General features: G+C 40.1%; 1 protein-coding gene across 2 annotated transcripts in view; it reads left to right on the top strand.

Annotated features, from left to right (window-relative positions):
- Ntan1 (N-terminal amidohydrolase 1) overlaps nucleotides 1–22,463 on the top strand; it is a 61,623-nt gene that overhangs the window by 8,156 nt on the left and 31,004 nt on the right. Inside the window, exon 2 of one of the 2 annotated variants that reach the window (XM_076805155.1) lies at nucleotides 7,021–7,132. The exons of the other annotated variant lie outside the window; for it this stretch is intronic. The gene's annotated coding sequence lies outside the window, so the exon portion shown is untranslated. The remainder of the gene's footprint in view (nucleotides 1–7,020; nucleotides 7,133–22,463) is intronic. 2 annotated transcript variants of the gene reach the window in all.

Genomic DNA, 22,463 nt, shown 5'->3' with positions numbered 1-22,463 from the left:
CGTGTCCTGTATCTTGGCAACGTGTGCACCGTATCGCGCGTTTCGTTGCACCGTGTGTACGTGCATTCAGATAGACGCACGGGTATATCTATCTACAAGCGCGTTCCTCCGATGCGCGAAACGTAGGGCCCGCCTTCGCGCGTATCGTGCGCGAGATCGTACGGGCGTCTTTGATTTCCTCACGTTTCTTTTTGTCGCGGCCTCTGCTTCTTCCCTGGGCCTTTTTTCTCCCGCGAGCTCCGATGATTCGACCCAGTATTTCACGGTTACATATAGTTCTCTTTCGATACGAGACAACGATATTTTTCTCGCAACAAGAAAATCTCTATCCCCCTTTCTTCTTTTGAAGTTGTCCGCTCGACACCTCTTAGCAGTGTCGCCAGATGAGGGGAACGAGCACGAATCGCGGAGAAAAAGTTACCCTCTCTCTGCCAGTACCGGATTATGCGCGACAGAGATTCGAAACGCGTCACGTGACCGAGCCTCGGTGGAAGCGTGGGGAATAGCGCGGTGGAAGGGGAAATTAGAGTGGGGGAATAAGTCTTGATCTGGCGACACCGCCTCTTTTAGCGCCATATTCTATCCTTTTCCAACGAAAGATATACCTGCTCGGCCGACCACTTTATGGTCTGCCGGAGAACTTTATTTTTCATCCCACTCAAAAACAATGTCAAGTCGAATGGGAACCCTCATCCGCAATACGTCGAAAGCCGTCCCGAACCATCGTCTTACATCGAAAGAAAATTATTCGCACATGATACGCGATTCCCGAGTTTTACAAAGAGAAGCCTAAAAAATCAGTAGTCCAATGCATATATATTTTCTAGTCGATACACTTTTCAAATCCCATGATTAGTAACCGATTCGTACACGGAGAGCAAGCCCGATCGAGCCGCGAGATAAAAAGCGAAATCTAGGCTCGATCAGCAATCCGGATGGATCTCGAATCGGTTCGAAAGGGTTCTTCAACGAATGATGAGAGGGGGAACGAAGTGGGAGTAAGGAGGAACGGGATGAGGAAGGTCGGTACACGGGCCCCCTCGACGCTCGGAACTCTTTCGAGTCACGGACTTAACCGAGTTAAGACGCTCTTAAGGCTAGCAGAGGGTGTTAACCTTTTGCTCTGCCGTTGGCTCACCTGCGATAACCACTCGCCAATCAACGATATACCATCATTTTTCGTAATGTTTCGAATTTCCTACGCTTGTCGGCTTCGTTCTCTGCCGCGCCGCTACCATTCGATTCCTGGTTTGGTCTCTTTGATCACGATTCAAATCGAACGCAACAGTTCGGTGAACACGAGGCCGCGCTATTGTCAACAGCAATTTACCGAGCTCTGAAAAGCGACTCTTTTATTAAACTAGAGTGCGGGTTTCATGCATTTCAGGGGGTATGTCTCTATGGTTTGAATTTCCGCTACAAGCCCAAATGAAGAAGCTGTTAAAAATAACTTTTACTATTTGTTTTTTCGTAATTCAGACTAAACACAATTTTCTCAAAACTTTCATTACATATCCTCTGGTAAACCAATCCATCTAGCTTCGCAGAAAAACTGAAGTCGTTTGGTTCATTTGTAAAAAAGCTGTGCTGATTTAAAGTGTGTGCCATAATTTGTGAAACTGACTGTGTATTTATTCTCATTACAATGCTCGCAGAAAATGTGTGTTTTGTTTATTTTGTGGGTACAGTTTTCATACACGTCACTCATTGTTTTTGCTGCATGTATAAAATTACTGTACCTGCACTACCGGCCAAAAGTAATTGACCACATTTAAAAATCACATAATTTTCTTAAAATTTAACCAAATGAATTGAGATTTCTTGACATTTTAGATAAAATAATGGTATCGGTCGGAACTGCGAAGAAAAAAGTTAAAGTAAATTTGTTCAACTTTTTTATCTGAGCCTGTAATGAAACTTTATTCAATACGTTTTGTAGATCTACGCCATTTATATATACGGTGAAAATTTCATCCAAATCGGTTAACATCGTTATGAGTTATAAACATTTAACTGTGATCACATCATTTCCTTGACAATGCCGAATATCTGCGACTTTCATTCTTAAGCTCTCATGTTGAAATGTTTATTGCTCACAGCAACGTTCACCGATTTAGATGAAATTTTCACCATACAGATAATTAACGTAGATCTACAAAACGTATTGATTAAAGTTTCATTACAGGCTTGGATAAAAAAGTGGAAAAAGTTTACTTTAACTTTTTTCTTCGCAATTCCGACCAATACCAATTTTTTCAATATTTCGTTTACCCGTTACTTAGTAAACTTTGTCATTTAACGTGTCAAGAAATCTCAACCCATTTGGTTCAATTTTAAGAAAATTATGCGATTTTTATATGTGGTCAATTACTTTTGGCCGGTAGTGTCTATGCGTGTTGTTTCCTCGCTGCTAAAATGTGTACTGACCATCAACTGAAATTTCATATCTTTCCGCTGAGCAAATGCTTGTTATCGTTTCGTAAGAAGTCAAAGCGGCGTGTGCGACGTTCGCCTGTTTATATGTAAACACGAGTACGTTTGGCCCCTGTACACGCCCGGCGAATGTTAAGGTATACTTACGTTATGATTAGAGAAAACATACCTCAGCACATTTGAATATAGGTGTTTACGTGTACTATATCGTATCGGCTCTAGCCCAGCTTTCCGACATTTTCGCAAATATTTTATCTAAAGAAATGCGTCTGATATACACTGCCGGACAAAATGATGTGCTCAGTGCCTCTTTACCGTCATTTTGTTCAACAAATCACTAAAAATGATATAAATTCTTAAATATTTATGACGTAATATATTCTTATTGCTCAGAGTCTTAGATTGTAATAAAATCAATCTTACCATGTACAACATGAATATTAAATTTATAAAAATAAGTCGAACCAATTAAATTTAACGAGACTAAATTGTGAACACGCACAAATCTTTTATGACTTTCGTCTAAAATTTGTAATGTAACATCGTGTTGAACATACATTGTTTTTTACAACTCCTTTTCATCTATTTTACATAGAAAATACTAATTTTTGTGTAATGTCGGGCACTATTGTACTCCATTCTTTTTCCAATACACCTTTCAATTGCTCCTCACCAGTTATTTCATATTTGCTTTGTCGTTTACCTAATTTATCCCATAAATGTTCTATCGGGTTAAGTTCCAGCACTATGTTTTTTTTCCACACTTTAATTTTGCCATCTGACTTGTTTATATAGATTAAATTTGTTTTCATCCGAAGAAAGAATTTATTTCGAAAGATCTTTATCTTTACGAGGAACTTATTTGCGAACTAAATCTTTTTTAAACTCTTCTTATGGTTTTAGGGTGACTTTCTTTACTTATCTTTGACGTTCTATTAATAATTCACAGTATTTTTCTTTCTTCCCGTTACTTATTTTTTATAATGTCATCCTCTACCAAGCTTGTTTTGTAAACTTTCAATCAATCAAACAAATGATTCTATTGTCAGTAAATTTACTTCGTCTCATTTCTCTGTATGATTTATTTTGTTTATACAATCGTAATATTAATTTACTTTCTGTAATATCAGTTTTCTTCCTTTTCGTTTTCATTGTTACTTTATCCTCTGTATATTGTCACAATGCACAAACAAATATTACTGCCAAATTCACAGGGATTCCCCAAGTGATAGTTACGCGATTTTGACGTCGCTAAAAGTGCTGTCAACTTCACAGTGTAGCTTATGTTCACAAGCATGCTCACAATTCAGTCCCGTCAAAAATGGGTACTTATTTTTATAAACTTAATATTTCTTTCTTACGTTGTAAGAATAATTGTATTATGATGTATGACTTGGAACAACCGAAATGTATTACGTAATAAATATTTGAGAATTCGATGAAATTTTCAGAATACAGTATAATTGACTCAGATCTACCAAAAAGTATTTTTTAAATTTTCCATATAGGCCCACATTAGAAACTTATAAACAACAAGCAGTTTTCAAAGATTTTTTTTACGTCATGTGGCAAACTAATTGTTCTCGTATTAATTATCGTATTAATTCTCTCATAATTTTCGTATGGAGCTATAAAACTTAAACTTGGACAAACTTGGAACCTGTTGGCTCGTAATTACAAATTTGTACCGAATGTAATGAGACCAAAAAAGAGCATGGGATCTGGCGGTACACCATAAGAAAATACTTGATGAAAACTTACAATCTTGAAAAAAATGGCAGAATGTTTTATCATTTTCAAATATTAATAACTATGCAAATAGTATATCAGGAATTCTTCACGATAATAATACTTTTCAAAGATATGCAGATGTAAATAATTATGCACATATTTATAATAGACGAGAGAAACCTGTTGCAGATTGCGCTAAATCGGCACGTGAAAAGCTTCTATAATGCAACAATTTACACAACAACGGTTTCCCTTAAAACGTTTAAAAATCTCTAATAAGCGAATGACGTTTCAGGAAGTGGTTAAGAACGACACGTGTGTCATAAAATCTCAACTTTCGACGAATCCTGCTGCTTCATGAGTAGACTGCGGATGTTTGGGCAATTTTCAATTTTTATAGACAAATCTTTAAAAAGCGGAATCAAATAAAATCACATTTTCAACGGAAACAGCCTTTGCAGATCCAACATAAATAAAAAACGTACTAAATTCTATCGAATTTTATATTCTAGCATTTTTCGAAAATTTTCATTAGTCATAAATGCATGAAGATCCGCACTATATTCATGAGTTTATAAACGAGACAGAACAATATTGGAAACGTCCTTCTGTTTTTTAAATCTATATATATATAAACTATATATATAATCTATATATATATATAAACTAAATATAAATTATTTTATATAATAAAAAAAAGTGAACTGTTATAAATTTGTTTTTTGCTGTACCCCACCACAATGTAAATATGAACCGTAACCTTCTCTGCTATATTCAATTGTAAACCATGTGGTCGCTAATGACCTAGCTGTTAATGCGACCACTTTAAAACAAACGATATATAATAATAGTGATAAAAGATATTGATTCACGATTTCTCATACATTCAACTATCTCAGATAATAAAAATTTTGCGCAAAGTTTTTTGAATTGACTTTTTGCGCGCTTCTCCGGTCAAATAGCGCGCTGTGCGTACCAGGATCACGTGTTTTAGGCGCGGATGCATGTTGGCCCGGCATGTAGTGGGACGATGGTTTTTCCGCATATATATCCGAAGCGGCGCGGCGTATCATGAACGTGTGAGCTCTCGAGCGCAAGGGCGACCCCGGTTGCACGGAGAAGGTAAGATGCGCCGAGGTCTGGCAACTGGACTCCCCTCGGGGCCCGTATAAATCACAAACTCCGATACAAGCGCAGCCCGAAGCGGCGCAATAGAAATTTAGATGCACTCGGTGTTCCCGAAATAGTTTCCTCCCGAAGAAGTTTACGGAGTCGGGAATCGTTGAGCGGGATATCCGCGGCAAGTTCCGGGATCGTTGCTTATCTGCCGATCTTCCCCGAGGATCGTACCAACCCTGTGCCAACGGAGGAAACGTGTAGGACGCGCGTCGCGTCACGTTGCGTCGTTCCAGAAGCCGCGCGGTGCGGCGCGGCGGCGAGAGCTGGGTCGCGCTGCGTCGCGACGTCCCCTGCACCGGGGGAGACGCGTTGACCGGTATTTTTTCTTTTCACCATTTCCCGACGACTTTCGATTTCAATCTCGACCGTGAGCGTGCCGCGTGCGTTCGCGCGAAAGTGGTCGCGCGAGCGAAATCGGAAGAGTGGAGGGAGCGGCGGCGGTAGCCTCGGGGGGACAGCGAAAGGGGGAAGAGAAGCAGAAGTGAAGAAAAAGGGAAAAGGAAAGGGGACCCGGAAGGGCGACTCATCTTCCGCGAATCGACCGGGCCACTGACTGCTCGTGCGTTGCATAACGATTCCGTCTTCTCTGTGCCGACACCGTCCGGAGAGACTCCGCTTGAGAACCACTGGTCCATGTACCGGTTGTTCCACTCGTGGAATGCGGACTAGCACGTCGCGTACGTGTACGTGCACGAGAACGGATACGAAGTACGTGCATGTGCACGTGTACGCCGCGCGTCCTATTCTCGTGTTCCTTCTACCTATACGAGCGCATCCTGCAAGCTGCACGCGTGTGCGAGACGCGGCACCCGTTCTTGCCCGATCTTGCCCGCCCGCACGCGCGAGCGCGCGAATCCTCTTCCCTGGGGCAGTCGCCGCGAATTCGCGATTACGCCCGTTATCGTTCGCAATGTCCGTATCGTGCCGGAAAATTCTCCGTCGTGCAGGCCGATAAACGATCGCCATACTTCTTCGAGGTGAAGATCGTTTCGAAATTTACGAGTTCCCGCTCGCGCCGACCACGTATCAGGGTGGACTAAAACCGCTCGCGTGATTACGCTCATAAACAATCGAAGGAAGTCGTAGCGCATAAATATGCAGAGAGTCGCCGCTCGGCTGCAAGCTCGCGGAGCCACTGTATGCAAATTCGGTTCACCGATTGTGTAGTTATTTTGCATGAAAGTACCCGCGGTATATTTGTATTTCTTTTCGTTTTCCTTTTCCTTTTCCTTTGGAACGAAATGGGATGGGGACGCGGAGCGTCGGTTTCGAATATTTAATCGAGGAACGGTGTGGAGGGAAGGTTCAGAAGAGAGAAGTTACATATCGCCAGGTGCCGCTTGCAGGCCGTGTGGGCGGAGCATAAAGCGACAAATCGCGTTATTGCGTCGCTTCGTATTTAGCAGGTTGGAAAGCAGCGGATAAACGGATCGAGCGAATGACTCGAGAGCCGGCTTATCGTTTTCGGAATGTTATGCGTGCACCTGGCTGTGATCGCGTCTACAGCTGTGCGTCGCGACCGTTTCATCGATTCAACAAATTTTAACGATGCCCTCTGCTTGCTCGGAACAGGTCGAAAGTAATCGGCTCCGGAGTCGTTCCGACGACAACGTGCGCCGGGTGTGATCGTGATCTTCGTACGTTTTCGTAACGAGTTCGGACATTTTTTGTTTGTAGAAAGCTGCCGGTTCGGTGGAGCAGGGTGGTCCCGACCCGACAGGAGGAATCGTTTGAAAATGGCGGCGGGAACGTGTCGATCGGCCTGAAGAGACAATCGTAAAGACGCAAGGTAAGTTGTTGTTCTCGCAAGATTGTATTCGAACGAGTCGGGACGGGGAACGTATCCCTTCGGGAACATCCGTGGCGGGCTCGATCCGCGAAAGGCGGAATAAACGCGTTAAATAGAGACACCGTAACGGTGCTTGCCACCGTACTCGACGAAGCACCGTTCTCCGAACTTTGTGGCTCGTAACTTTCAAACCGGCGATCATCGGTAAAGCCCTTCGCGATCAACGCGGGCTCGGTTTATCGGACTGCGGTAACTTACGCGTCACCCGTTATCTGACCGCGCTTATTATGCGCGTTATCGTCTCCCTTCCTCCCATTCGTTTCGACGAGGGAAAAGTCATAAATTTAATAGCCCTCGCTCCGGCCCCGATTCTCAGCCCTGTACCCTCTTCGGTCCCGGTCCCGATCCCGCTCCCGGCCTTTGCCCTATTTATCCATGAAAATTTTAATCTGGATTTCGAACAGAGATTTCATTGGTTCGTCCTAGTCTTCTGTTACTTTTCACCGCGTTCATCCGTTGCCGTACTATCATATTTCCTCCATAGCTACAGTGGCGTACAAAAGTATAAGACACTTTATATATTTGTGTGTTTCATATATTGTTGGATTCCGGGCTAAACCCATCGAACACAAGTTAATATAATAATTGCGCTTTATTCGCGATCAACCTCCTCCGTTTTACAATTTATTTATAAGAGTTACAACGACGGCGCGTATACCGTGCGACAGAACTTCGGCGAGATAGTTAAAAAATTATCTACCGGCGATTATTTTCTAATTTTTTAAAGTCTGCGGTTCGCGGCTAAGGATTTTTTAATAGCTCCTTCAACAGCAATAGCAATTTCAATCGTGAACCTACAACTCACCTCGTGTAACGTACTCTAATAGTTTCGCTTAGGATTATTATACAAGATATGATTATTAAGCTTCCTTTTGGCACGGTAAAACGATCGAAGTGAATGATTAAGAATGGTACGAGACTGATTTGGAAATTCCGAGTTCCTGGGGTTCGTACCCTAATTAGGTATGAACGGCGAAAGATAGGGAAGTCATGATTGAGACAACCCTTGATGGTTGGTCGTCCAACAATATTTCAAAGAAAAGAATTGCACATTTTATACATCCTACCTCTTGTATAGTTAGAGAAAATTAGCCTGTTATGGGGAGGTTTCAGCAAAAAAGGGGTGTCTTCAAATGTTACAATTATTTACAGCGTTGTCCTTTATTCTTATGCGCATAAAGAAATTGGCATAAGGGTACAGTATCATCTCCGTAACTGTCGCAAATATCTCTACCGTAACTGTCAAAATTTTATCTCCGCCACTGGTGAGGGATGTAAAATATTGGACGTATTCCCTCTCCCTGCAGGAAGCGTAGTTTTTGCTTTACTATCTAGCTCGTCCCGCAAGATCTTAATGGAAATAAATCTCGACAACCGAGATTTAAGATACAGGCAATTAAATCGTTGCGTCGTACGGTACCAAGAGTGTTAATTATTCTAATGGAGAGCTATTTGCGGTAACAATAATATCAACGATGACAACAGTTACTACGTACTGCGTACTGTAATGTCTTGATATATGTGAAAAAGGTGTGCAAAATATTCATGGAAATTATATCCCCACTACCGTGAGGTATACCCTTTGAGGTGTCCAGAAGCTCGGTTGCCGAGAAGTGTATCAAGATACAGGATGAAATACAATATCCGCGAGACAGTAGTAATCTAATGACAAAAATTTTTTGTTTTAAATTCTTTTTTTAAATGAAGTTTTTACCAACCCATTTGAGACATTTTTCTGAATAAAATGAGGCCAAATATGACATAATTCGGAGGATATTCGCTTGTTCGATTGGCAATTCAATGGAACTTCGATTATCCGAACTAATGATATCTGAATTCTAGAGATCCAGATTTTGAACGTGTATTTCATACACCTGTGTTTTAATTCGCGTACTTTTTAACGCACAGGTACACGTATAGTGAATCATACGCTTTCGCGTGTATCATGATCTTAATACATTTATTATTTTATTTTAGAACTAAATATCTGTATATAAAGCGTAATTTAATAAAAATAAATACGGGTTGTCCCATTTGAAGTTTGGCACGCAATTATTTCCTATACTATAGCTAGTTGTAAACAATGTTCGAAATAAAACTTAGTTACTCTGTTTCGGGGGAAACATCCTACGATGGTTGCAAATCTTCTCTGGGTGGACGTGCTTCCGAGATTTCAAGGTGATCTCTGATTTCTTCTTATACGGAACCGCATGTTTTTATTTATTAGGTAGCCTATCCCGAGACGAATTCAGTGACCTGTAACAGTTTCGTCTTCCAAGGCCCATTCAAGGTCGTTTAATGCCGTACAAAATTTAGCTCTGCCATACGGAAGCACATCCACCTAGAGAAGATTTGTGACCCACTGTTATAATTGTGAATCTTTTTGAACATACTTTTGGTAGTATTTTTTGTAGACAAATTGGTCTTTCTGTCAGTCCTAATATAACAGTTGTTCATTTAATCTAATCACTCAGAACTGAGTAATTAAATTACGATTTTGATACTCTGGGTCAAAACAGACCCAGGCTCCGCTGTCGGAGGCATAAACAGATAAACATTATCCAAATTGTGCCTTGTTTGGTGTCATTTCAATCAGAAAACTGTCTTGAATATGTTGGTAAAAGTATAAAAACAATCATTAGAATAAAAAAGTATTATCATTGTATTAAGTATTGTCCCACCGATAGGTTCGCCCATGCATTATATTTTTGAAATGTGTTAATAACAGTTTGTAATAAAAAGTAATCATTGTCATAAGTAAAGACCGATTATGTTATACAATTAGTATAAATCTTTCGCTTATGTCTATCCTTTATCTTTTTTTTTATTTTTTTTGGCCCACCAAATATTTTGGAATTTACAATTTGGCCCACGTAGGTAAAACTTTGGGAACCCCTGGTTAGACGTTTCGCTTGCTGTCGCTATCCTTTTCTATGTTCGATGCAAGCGGTAATAACTTTACACTTTGCGAGCAGTACACGATATAAGTGACATTTCGGTCCCGAAGTGTGCACATGTATCGAGACATTACTGTATCTCCTCTTAAAATCCAAGCAGGGAGCAAGATCTCTGTCGTTCGAACGATTACGAGCAATTCTGTATTCTCCCCGATTTCCGCGATACTCTTCGCGTCTTTACCCAACATCTATCTTATCTCCTAGAACGGTTCGACCATTAATCCGTCGTAGATCGTTATGGTCCCGAGAGAAAAAGCGGAGCACAGCATCCGTTTGCGTGGCGAGTAATTATTCACGCGCATCGCGTTTTCGTTAGATAAAGAACCGGCAGATCGTTACGCCGGAACGTCCGTTGCTCGCTTTCCACCGAGAGATAACCTTTCCGATAAATTCTCGCCGTCTCGGATTATACGTTCAACTCGTGGAGCATTTAAGGAGGGGCATTCAGTGGAAAATCAACTACATATTAGTTATTTTTGAGACCAAAGTTTTAAATTACGTAATTTTATATCATTTTTGACGCTGAAGTGAACACTGTTAAAATTAATTTCATATTTACATTTTTCTCGATGTGACAAAACATGTTCTTTTTTTTTTAAATATTGAAATTATTAAATCCCTGCCCTCGTCTGTGTATTTATGTACATTTTGTAAACAAAATTTCAACCCAAAATCTTCATTTTCGTCGGATTTATAAAGTTTCTCATTTTGATCGTATAATACGTCTAAAATTCTCCTGCTCTGTATGGTAGCCCTTCTTCTCCTTGAAAGGTCTGCTCGCTTCTGGATTGTACCGTTCGAATACATTTTCTTAAATGTTGGTACTTTGTCGAAGTCTTTTCTTCGTGCCTTCGTATTCGTTTTTTATGAGTATTTTAAATAATTTTTAGAGATTGTTTGCCCGTTTGCGTACTGTTGCCCTTCAATGATCATATGTACATATATTCGTAAACAGCTTTTGCAACCGCAGCGTCAACGAGTTGCTCCAATGGAAAAATATCTTCGGGACATTTCCGCTATAATCATGCTGTGCAAGCTTCCATTAGCATTTTGTGTAAGGCATTGTTTGCAACGTTCAAAGATAATTGTCTAGAAAAGGGGCTTCTTCACCGATTTGAATGACCTTGAAATATGTTGTCAAGGCCATCATTCTTATAAATTTTTTCCTATACATGTTGTGGCCGTTCGCCCTTAGTTTTTTAGATATTCGCAAAAAACTGTTAGGATAACTACAGCAAACTCCATCTTTTCCCAAAGACCGGATTTGTCCTTCACTGCGACAGAGGGGCTCCACCCCTCCCTGCACCCCCTTCCACGAAATCTAACCCAAACGTAACCCGGACTAAACAGTTTTTTACAAATATCATCGGAATGATGACCTTGACAACATATTTCAAGATCATTGAAATTGGAGAGGAAGCCCCTTTTCTAAATAATTACCCGTTCAAGTAATATATCGTTATTTAGTGTATTGTATATTGGTATTCATTTGTAAGACGATTACATCCAGTACGCAAGAAAATGTATTCGAACGGCACGATCAAGAAGAGAACAGACCTTACAAGGAGACGAAGGATCAACATATTGAGCAGGAGAATTTTGGATGGAAGATTAAAATAAGAAACTGTATAAATCCGACAAAAAGTAAGATTTTGGGTTGAAATTTTTTTTACAAGTAATACTACAGAGATAAGGATATGGACTTAACAATTTGATAATTTAAAAAAAAGTTCTTTTATCATATCTAAAAAATTTAAATATCAAATTAATTTTAGCACTATTCAATGCAGCGTCGAAATTATATAGAACAGTAGTAGAAAAGTAGTTGATTTTCCGCTGAATGTTTCCCCTAACTATTCTAGTGACGACCAGACCCATATCGGTTCAAATATTAACGATATATCGTTGTCAGTCACTAAAAACACTGAAGTTTCTGGGGACGCGGCATCGTAACCGATAAAACATTAACCCTTTCGCAGTCGTCCAGATTAAATCGAATTCGAATATACAAGTGGAAAAACTTGTTGCGCACTGGGTGTGCGAACGCTGTGCACCGGTTCTGAGTTCTGCATGAAGATAGCCCCGAAGGAAACTGTCCTGGCTCCGTTAAAATCAAGAATTAAGAGTAACGTATCTCGACAGGGAGAAACAAAGACATAGAGAGTTTTCTATCTCTTTTTCTGGCGTAATTTTTCCCGGACGGATTAAAATTAGGAGCAAGTTTAATGGGTCCGTCCTGCTTGACCGACTTCCTCGACTTCTTCCAATGTTTACATCGACGCTATTTCCCCAATACAGTGTTTACTCTATATACAGTGACTCCCAAAAATATTCGGACACTAGCTATAACTAACTTTACGACTTGATAATTCCTTTGTTAATAAAGCAATCGTCCCGGGAATTGTTTCTAGCAATAAAAGATCTATTAATGTTGATAAACATAAATAATTTATTTCAAAAATATACATAAATTCCATAATAAAAATTAGTAAAAGAAATAATGTACCATTTTTGGCTGACAAAAATATTCGGACAATATTCATTTTTCAATTTAGATAATGTAACTTAGCATTATAAAATTTGTTTGATACTTCGTGGCATAACCATTTTGTTTAAGAACATGTCTTAACCTGTTTGGCATATTGTTTGTAATTTTTTTTAAATATTCAACAGTTATATTCGACCACTCAGTTGCAAGTCTTTGCTTTAATTCAGCTATCGATGTAATTGGGGTTTTTCGAATTTTTCTATCCAATTCATCCCATAAATTCTCGATAGGATTAAGGTCCGGTGATTGGGGCGGCGAATGAAGAATTTTGGGGCAGCGGTATAATAAAAATTCTTGCACAATACGTGACTTGTGCTTGGAGTCGTTGTCTTGGTAAAACTTAAAAGTATTATTAAGCCCCATTTTTCAGCACTTTGAATTAAATTATTTTTGAGTACATTTAAATAATGATTTTTGTCCATGATACCGTCAATAAACACTAGGTTACCGACTCTATATGACGAAATGCAACCCCATACCATTACGCTGTCTCCGCCGTGTTTCACTGTACCTCTTGTATTTTCAAAATTAAACGCTTTATTCGCTTTCCGCCACACCATAGTTCTTCCGTCGGAATTGTACAGATTGAATTTGCTTTTATCAGCAAATATGACATCCTTCCACCATGTCTCATCCTTAGAAATTAGCTCTCTTGCGAAGGTTTTTCGTTTATTCCTATTCTTTTCGTTGATAAATGGTTTTTTTCTAGCTACTCTTCCATTGTAACCAGCTTGCCTCAGCACTCTCCGAACTGTTTCGGCTGAAACATTTTTGGAGCTTTCTCCTAATAGCTCACTAACTAGTTTTGGGGCACTTAAGCGCGGATTTTTGTTCACTTTCCGAATAATTTTGCTTTTCTCCCTCGTACATAAGAGACTTGGTCTTCCAGTTTGCGGAATAGAATCAATGCGATCTTCAATATAAAATCGTCGACAGATTTCTGCAGCAGTACTGTTACTTATACGAAGCATTGCACTAATATCGCGATAGGTTTTTCCTTTTTCTCGATGAAAAATTACAAGCTGTCGCACATCGAAACTCGTATTCTTTCCTTTGCGATCCATTTTGAACGAATTCACGTTTACTACTGACAGTAGTGAGGTGGCATGGAATATCGGTTCCCCAGAAGGCGATTGCCAGAGAAATATAATACATGTCCGAATATTTTTTTGAGCCAAAAATGGTCCATTATTTCGTTTAATAATTTTTATTATGAAACGTATGTATATTTTTCAAATAAATTATATATGTTTATCATCCTTAATAAATGTTTTATTGCTAGAAACAATTTCCAGGGCGATTGCTTTATCAACAAACGAATTATCAAGTCATAAAGTTAGTTATACCTAGTGTCCGAATATTTATGGGAGTCACTGTATGTCCCTGGCTAGACTCGTGTTTTGCTGTTTTCTTTTGAATCAATCCAATTCAATTTCTGTTGAATCCTTTTCAAATTTTATTGACATAATCTTGAGACTTCCCCCTTACTACAGATACCAAATTGTTCTATACAGATTAGTTTAGTACATCTTATTTTATTCATTAAAATTTGTAAACGTAAGCGTTCGAATACTTTCGTGAGCCACTGTATACTGTCGCAGGAACAACGATGATCGCTCGAACGAGACTCGAACGAGCGAAATGAGAGGTACACAAGGGCTGCCTATTGTCAGAGTTTCCGGATTGGTACATGCGTTTTAGAGAAGACGCTCGCTCCGATGCCAGGTCGGCCGAGTCGAATAAAGGCATTATTGTGGATTGTTCTTTCATATCTCGGTGATTCCTGATCCGGGACAGAAGACGGTGCGTGTTTCCGTAGATCGGTCACTTGTCGGCACATCGTGTTCTCGGAACGATTCCGTTTCTCAATCTCTCCCTTCGCTTCCTACTTATTCCGAGTAAACAATCATGCGCTGGTAATAACAGCTTATCTTTTCTCCCGTGACAGCCGCGTTCCGTTCCGTTCCGTTTCGTTTCGTTCCATTCCGTTGCGATGCGATGCGATGCGATGCGATCGGACGCGACGTGGACGACGTGAAAATTTCCATTGGCATGTCGCATGGTCACACTCCGTGCCCGTTGCGCTCATTCGAAAGAGGAAGGATCAATCTAGTGCGCACTGGTCAGGAGCTGCCGAGGTTATGCAGATATTTGGTAATATAACCGTTAGAAGTAGGCCAAAAATTGACGATGTGCATGCCGTGAGCATGATTGGATGAGTTTTCTGGATGAAATCGAGAGTAGCGCGCGCTAGAAAATATCTCCAGCTACAAATTGAGCTATATCTTCTCTTGATTCTCTGCGAAATAAAGCCAAAAACTTGAAGCACGTTTCTGGCGTCAGAATTTATGATATTGATAATACAGAGCAAAAAATGTGACAAGTTTAGTCACAAACTTAAGACCCGCCGAATTAAGACCAAGAAGGATCTTAAGTCAGTGTCTGAAGGCAGTGAACGGAAATTATACGGGAGTTACCGACCTGCTGACTCTGCACAAGTCAGGTGACTACCCTTGGCCCTTAAGACTTGTCTCCCACTCTACCCTTCCCCTTCTACCACGCTATTCCCCCACGCTTCCGCCACGGCTCGTTCACGTGCCACGCTTCGTCTCTGTCGTCCACATGTCACAATGTCACGTAACTAATCCGGTACTGGCAGAGAGAGGGTAACTGTATTCCCCTCGATTCAAGTCAATTCCCCTGATCTGGCGACTCTGCGAAAGGATATGCATATTGTATCCTTTTTATTGGATATCCAATACAGCGAAAGCCGAGAAAAAAAAAAGCTGCAAATGTGTACATACATTAGACTGGACCTTAGTTACTTTTGGGGAAAAAAGATTTTTGAATTTCGTTCGCGACACCACCTAGGATTGTGATAGTGGCTAAAAAAATAATCTATTCAAAATTTTAGATCGATCGAACAACGGGAACCTGTATTTCATCGAACTTGAACACTTTTTATTTTTGAAACTTGGTTTTCTTGAGCATAGTATATCGTAAATATACATCTTTGAATTTGTCTTTCCAGGCTCTGTGACTACATGGACAGAAAATACAAGGTGATCGTAAAAAAATGCAACTTTAAAATCTTAAAAATTGACTTTCAAATAAAAATTTGTTCTTTGGCATTTTATTTGCTTCGTCGAACAGTACATCTGACACATGTTTATTTACGTACACAATATGTTTATGTCCAACAAATTTTGTTTTAGAATCGAAAAGAAATACTTAGAGAAGGAAAAAGAGAAAACATCTTCATTATTTTAAAATATCCTTTTTAAAGATTTGTTAAAATATTTGAAATATCTTTTGATAATGTTTGCTTTTTTTTAAACATGCAGACACTGTTTTCTATTTTCGACGACAATTTGTAATGTGTATTGCTTCTCCTCCTTATTTTTAGTTAAATATTTTATTATATTGACACCACGTTCAGCTACGCTGTTTAGAACTTTATGTTGTGATTTGCTGTTATTTACAATGCTAGTGCTGTCGCCTCAGAAGATAAATACCATAGATGATTACAAAACTTTTTTATTGATATGCTGCTTATTTTCTCATCAATATAGCGATATGCGTAGAGTTTTCTTTTAATTCTAAATCTTGGCGTGTAGCTTCCATTGCCATTGGAGCTCAAATCCACGCCATCACACAAACAGTAACAAGAAAAATGCATACACTTACCATGATCGGGGAAACCAACTTTCGAAAATAAAAAATTTTCAAGTTCTATGAGGGATTCCGTTGTTCGGTTGATCTAAGATTTTGCATACATTATTTTTTGTAACGACCCCCAATCACTGTACCTATCGTAGGGGGTATCCCGAAAGAAATTCGAAAATTTGTTTGCCCAGAATAACTGAGGTCGACTCTCATGTACATACATACGCGCGAATCCAACTTGCACTCGCATAACTATGCGCCGCCCTTATGGTCGCGGTCGTGGTCGTAGTCTTAGGCTTGGTCTTTGCCATGGTCGTGGCCGTGGTGCTTAGCTGACAATGAGATTTACGCGTACAGGTATATCAGGGACACTGTAAGGATCGTTATCTCGAGTCGCCGAGGCTTTTAAACGATTATCCGATGACTAGCCACGATGACGTCCAGCTAATTCCATTAATTAATCGCTGGTTCTCTCGCTCGAATGCGTTGAATAGCAAATAGCAATTAGTAGCGTGGAGGAAGTCCAGCATATTTGGAATACCGTTGGTAATTTGGAATAACGAAGTGTCTAACAAATTGCTAACGTTGCGTAATTTGTAACACCGAAAATAATAGGAGCGTGTGATCTGTTAACTAATGACTAAATTGTGGACCTTCATGCGACATAAAAGTTTTCTGCATCGATTGCAATTACATAATTACACTTTAAATAATTATAGTGTGTACGCTGTCGAAGAAGCCCTGGACCAAATGTGTTTTACATTTCGGACTTACTTTTGCGTGTAAAAAAACTACACGAACGGTAGTACTACTTTCTACGAGGCACACTGTGTATTTATACTGCTTTTTATACTTACACTCTTGTATGCTTTTATGTTGTACATAATGTACCTCTAGAACGACAATATTTACATGTATGTACATATGTACTGCAATCGTGTAGACCAGGTGTTCCCAAAGTTTTACCTGGGTAGGCCAAATTGTAAATTTCAAAATATTTGGCGGGCCAAAAAAAAAAAAAAATAAAAAAAAAAGATAAAAGATAGACATAAGCGAAAGATTTATATTCATTTTATAACACAATCGTTCCTTATTTATGACAATAATTACTTTTTATTACAAACTGTTTATTAACACATTTCAAAAATATAATTTGCGGACGCATTTCTAGGGTTTGCGGGTTGCAATTGACCCGTGGGCCGCACTTTGGGAACCTCTGTTGTAGAATTTTTTGTTCCGTGAAAGGAATTCAGTTGCTCCCGGTTTTTCTGCAGAAATTACAGTATAAGCTTAATATAGTTTGGGCTTTTGTAATCAGTGCAACAGAAATAAGAGATTTTCCATAATTAACCCTTTGGGCGCTGAGTTGTGCTTTTTACGACGAATCACTCGCTGGGCTACCTGAGAACCCATATGTTCATGGCCCAAATTGGCCCAAAATGGCCCACTCGCTCTGCCGATCCCCACCGTTGAGTAGTCCAATGCTTAGGTTTTGACGTTACACGCTACATAGTATGTGTGACCGCATTAGCCAATAGAGCAGCTAGAGGCGTGCCCTTTTCATTCTGACCAATCAGCCCCGCATTTCTTTCACGGGACTTCTTCTGCGGCACGCACAGTACATATCGATACTGATTTCATGCGAGTTTAGCTTTATACATAATTTATTTATTCCATTAGTAGACTTTCAAAAGTTACTTTATTGTCAATAATGTCCGAGCAGAAATACGAATATATTTTCATTATAAATGCATGTGCTTTGGTTAAAGTTTAATATTTTTGGGCGCAAGATAATATATTCCTGCAATTAACGTAAACTAATCAATATTTATACTTTTCATTTAAAAATCTTCACTTTACGTTTCACGTAGTAACCTAATATCATTCGATTTAGGTTAAAAAAAGCTGTTGGATTTAAATTTTAAGCACAGTTACTTCTAGATATTATTTTTCTAGGTATATTTAGAGCAGTACACGATGTCTTTTTTTACACGGTTTTTTTCTGGAACGTATCTACCGTGTAAAAATGGAATTGGGTGTATTCTGATTGCATACATTTGAATAATAAATGAATAATTAATGCGGCTCTCGCGAAACCATGAAACTTCTAACACATTTTTTCGTATCATTCATATTTTTCCAGACATTTGCCCCGGTAATTTCAAATGGGACTGCCTGCATGTAAAAAGAAGTAAATGTATTGAATAATCTTTCATAAATGTGTTTTTGGAATTTCAATAATCCCAAATAAAAATGCTTTAGAATCCATCGTTTTGACCACTTCCGTAACTCTAGTGTCAAATACAGTGTTTACTCGATGTATGTCCAAAACATGGGTCTAGACAGGGACATATATCGGCCAGGAGATACTATTCTTTGACCCATGCCGAACGTAGAGAAAGACAGCGAATCTCTAGAGGCCTCGGTTCATGGCACCTCAGGGAGTATATCCCGCGGCAGTGGAGATAGTTCTCGGACTTTTATGGGCTATGAGTAAACACTCTAATCACCACTAAGTAATGCACCAATAAATCCCTTACACAGGGTCGTCGAGGTAAATTCGGAAAAGTTATTGGATAGAGAGGAACAGTTTAAATTCTAGGATAATGTCAATATATTTTTCAAATGGGACACCCTGTAGTACTGACACGACAGTACAGAACACAGCGGGTGCAACAGTATTTTTCATTTTCATCGGTCCCGCCGAATTCCGCGGAAACGAATCACAGTGTTCGCGCTGAAGGGAGAGTACACGGTTGAAAGTATTATCGGTAAGAGAATTTCGTTCGCAGCGTGCTGCGATGCGGTGAAGATCGGTGAACGGTCGGTCTTTCAGATTCCCGGTAGAATCACCGGCCATTAGAATACCGCGCGGCCACGAAGAACAGGCTGATTCGAGGAAAGGCACGCGTTAATGGCTACGGAGCTCTTGCACGCTTAAATAAATAACTGCATCGCCGCATCTCCGCTGTGTAATTACGCGCGCGTGTACGTACACGCTATACACGCGGCCCCGCGAAGGTATACCGGGCTCTGGCGTGCATTCTACGAGTAATCGGTATAGAAAGAGGGTAGAACAAAAAAACGGGAAAGAAGAGGCGGCGGATAAGGGGTCTACGGCTACGGCATGCCGTTCTTTCGAAATTATAGCCTCGAAAAGATCGAGGATCGCCGGAATGAGAAAGACTCGACGCGAATCTACTGGACTCGACGCGACTCGGATCGACTAAGGATAGATACAGTTTTCATTCGATATAGTCGATGGCTCGGGACGGCTTTCGACGTATTGCGAATGAGGGTATCTACGCTGCTTCACTTTGTTGTCGAGTAAACCGAGAGAGAACACGAAGAATAAGCGAGAGGCGATGCAGCCGCAGATCATAAAGTTATCGGCCGAGCAGCGATATCTTTCGTTGCAAAAGGATAGAACGTGGCATACCCTCTCGTTCTGGCACTAAGCGGTGTCGAGCGGACAACTATAAAAGAAGAAGGAGGGACAGAGATTTTCTTGTTGCGGAAAAACTATCGTCGTCTTGTATCGAAAGAAAACTGTACGTCCTGAAGAACCATTCTCCCGAGCCATCGTCATATGTCAAAATTAAATTGACAAACAATTGTGTATATATGTCAACAACACTGGTCTTGCCAGCGACGTGTATCGTCCAGGAGACATACCCGAGCCGTGTTATACAGGGTGGCCCACATAACTCTGAACAGCTCAATATCTCGAAAACTATGCCATCGATTTTAAAGTTCTTAGTCTTAAATTGCATGTAACTGAAGGGCCTTTCTGACTACATAAACGTGAAGTGGCCTCCCTTCCCTTTTAACGGGGGAGGGGAGGTACCTTTATAATTTTAAATGGAACCCTCTATAAAATGTTACATATTTAGATTCTACAGGAAAAAACAAGTCAATTTTGTCGGAAACATTTTTTTGTCAGATACTTCCATGATGAGATATAACAGTTTGAAGTTTCGAGTTGTAGGTACTTCGGAAATAGCGTTATGGAACTATACGCGCTTGAGTCCTTTGCTTATTCGTGAAGAAATAAAATGTACTTTAAATGAAATGTTCAAAATGTCCACCACGGGCTTGTAAACATTTATTTACTCGAAACATCAAAGTTGTTCTAACATTTTTTAACATTTCGAGAGTCACTGAAGCGCAAGCGTCACGTATTCTTTGTTTCATATCCTCTTTTGTCGTCGGTGGTTCAAACGTAACTTTGTCCTTTACATATCCCCATAAGAAAAAATCTAATGGTGTTAGATCGGGGGATCGAGGAGGCCATTGACGAGGTCCCCCACGACCTATCCATTTGTTCCCAAATTTTTCGTTCAAAAATTGCCTGGTGATGATTGCAAAATGTGGAGGAGCTCCGTCTTGTTGGAACTACATTTCTCTTCTAACGTGCAGTGGCACATCTTCCAAAAGCGCAGGCAAATGATTTTTTAAGAAATCACAATAACTTGCAGATGTTACAGTTTCGTGAAAAAAATAAGGTCCAATCACAAAATCTCCTATTAGGCCACACCAAACATTTAAAGACCATCGATGTTGAAAGGGAACACATCGCATCCAATTTGGGTTTTCTACGGCCCAATAATGCAGATTATGTCTATTTACATGGCCTCAAAATGGCCTCATCGGAAAAAAGTATTTTGCACAAAAAGTCATTTTCCACAACACCCTGCAGCCACTCACAAAATCTTACGCGGTGATCGTAATCTGCTATCGAAAGCTCTTGTGATAAAACCATGTGATATGGATGATACTTTTGCCGTTTCAAAATTCGTTGAATTGATGAACGACTAATATGTGATGTTTGTGCAAGTGTACGTTGACTAATGTGAGGATTTAATGTAATTGCAGCAAGAATACTGGCACTATTATTTTCATTAGTGACAGCTTTAGGTTTATTGCGAGTTTTTTTACACAATTCACCGTGCTCGCGAAGCCGCTTTTCTAAATTATGAAATGTTGCATGACATTTTTTGATCCCATAACGTTCAAAAAACATCACTGCTGCACGCCGATAATTTTTTTGGCATTCACCTAACGTTAATAACATATTCACTTCTGTGTCAAAAGTAGCCATAATCACAATGTTACTGCTTGAGTAACAGCTCTAAACAGAAAACGTTTTCATAGATAAGTGAGTCAAACTCAAGAATTATAAATATTATTGTTTGTGTTTCTTCATGAATAAGCAAAGGACTCAAGCGCGTATAATTCCATAACGCTATTTCCGAGCGCTTCAAGTACCCACAACTCGAAACTTCAAACTGTTATATCTCATCATGGAAGTATCTGACAAAAAAATGTTTCAGACAAAATTGACTTGTTTTTTCCTGTAGAATCTAAATATGTAACATTTTATAGGGGGTTCCATTTAAAATTATAAAGGTACCTCCCCTCCTCCGTTAAAAGGGAAGGGAGGCCACTTCACGTTTATGTAGTCAGAAAGGCCCTTCAGTTACATGCAATTTAAGACTAAGAACTTTAAAATCGATGGCATAGTTTTCGAGATATTGAGCTGTTCAGAGTTATGTTTCTGTATTTACACTCCTCGGCGCGGCATCCGAGGCCTCTCGAATTTCGCGGCCCTTCACGGGGTATACCCCGTGGTAGTGGGGATAATTCCGCGACGTTTATCATCCAGGCCTTGGCGACATATATAGAGAAATCACTGTACTGCTCGGCGGACCACGTTATACTTTGTCACTACATTCGTGCCTCTCGCACATTCTTCATGTTCACTGTCGGTCCACTCGAAGACACAGTCAAGCCGCGTAGGTACCCTCATCCTAAATACGACGAAAACCATCCGCAGCGATCGTCTTATATCGAAAGGAGGCTGTAGTTGCTTTCTGGCCCGTCGCGATTCCAGCGCAGCGTTGAGTTTCGATCCGTTTGCGGACATCGCAAACGTCGTCGCGGGAAACGCGTTACGGGAATAAATAACCCGAGCGGAATCGGGATGTCGATCGACCAGGTGAACCGATGGAACCGAGGACGATTCTCGGCCAGCGTATACACATAGCCTCCTAGAGCGTTTGAGACCGATAATTAAGGTAATGGCTACTTTTCAAGTGGA

This window comes from Halictus rubicundus, chromosome 2 (genome assembly GCF_050948215.1).
Source record: "Halictus rubicundus isolate RS-2024b chromosome 2, iyHalRubi1_principal, whole genome shotgun sequence".
NCBI lineage: Eukaryota > Metazoa > Arthropoda > Insecta > Hymenoptera > Halictidae > Halictus > Halictus rubicundus.
The sequence above is the reverse complement of the archived record's forward strand: the minus strand, read 5'-3'. Positions and strand labels throughout refer to the sequence as shown.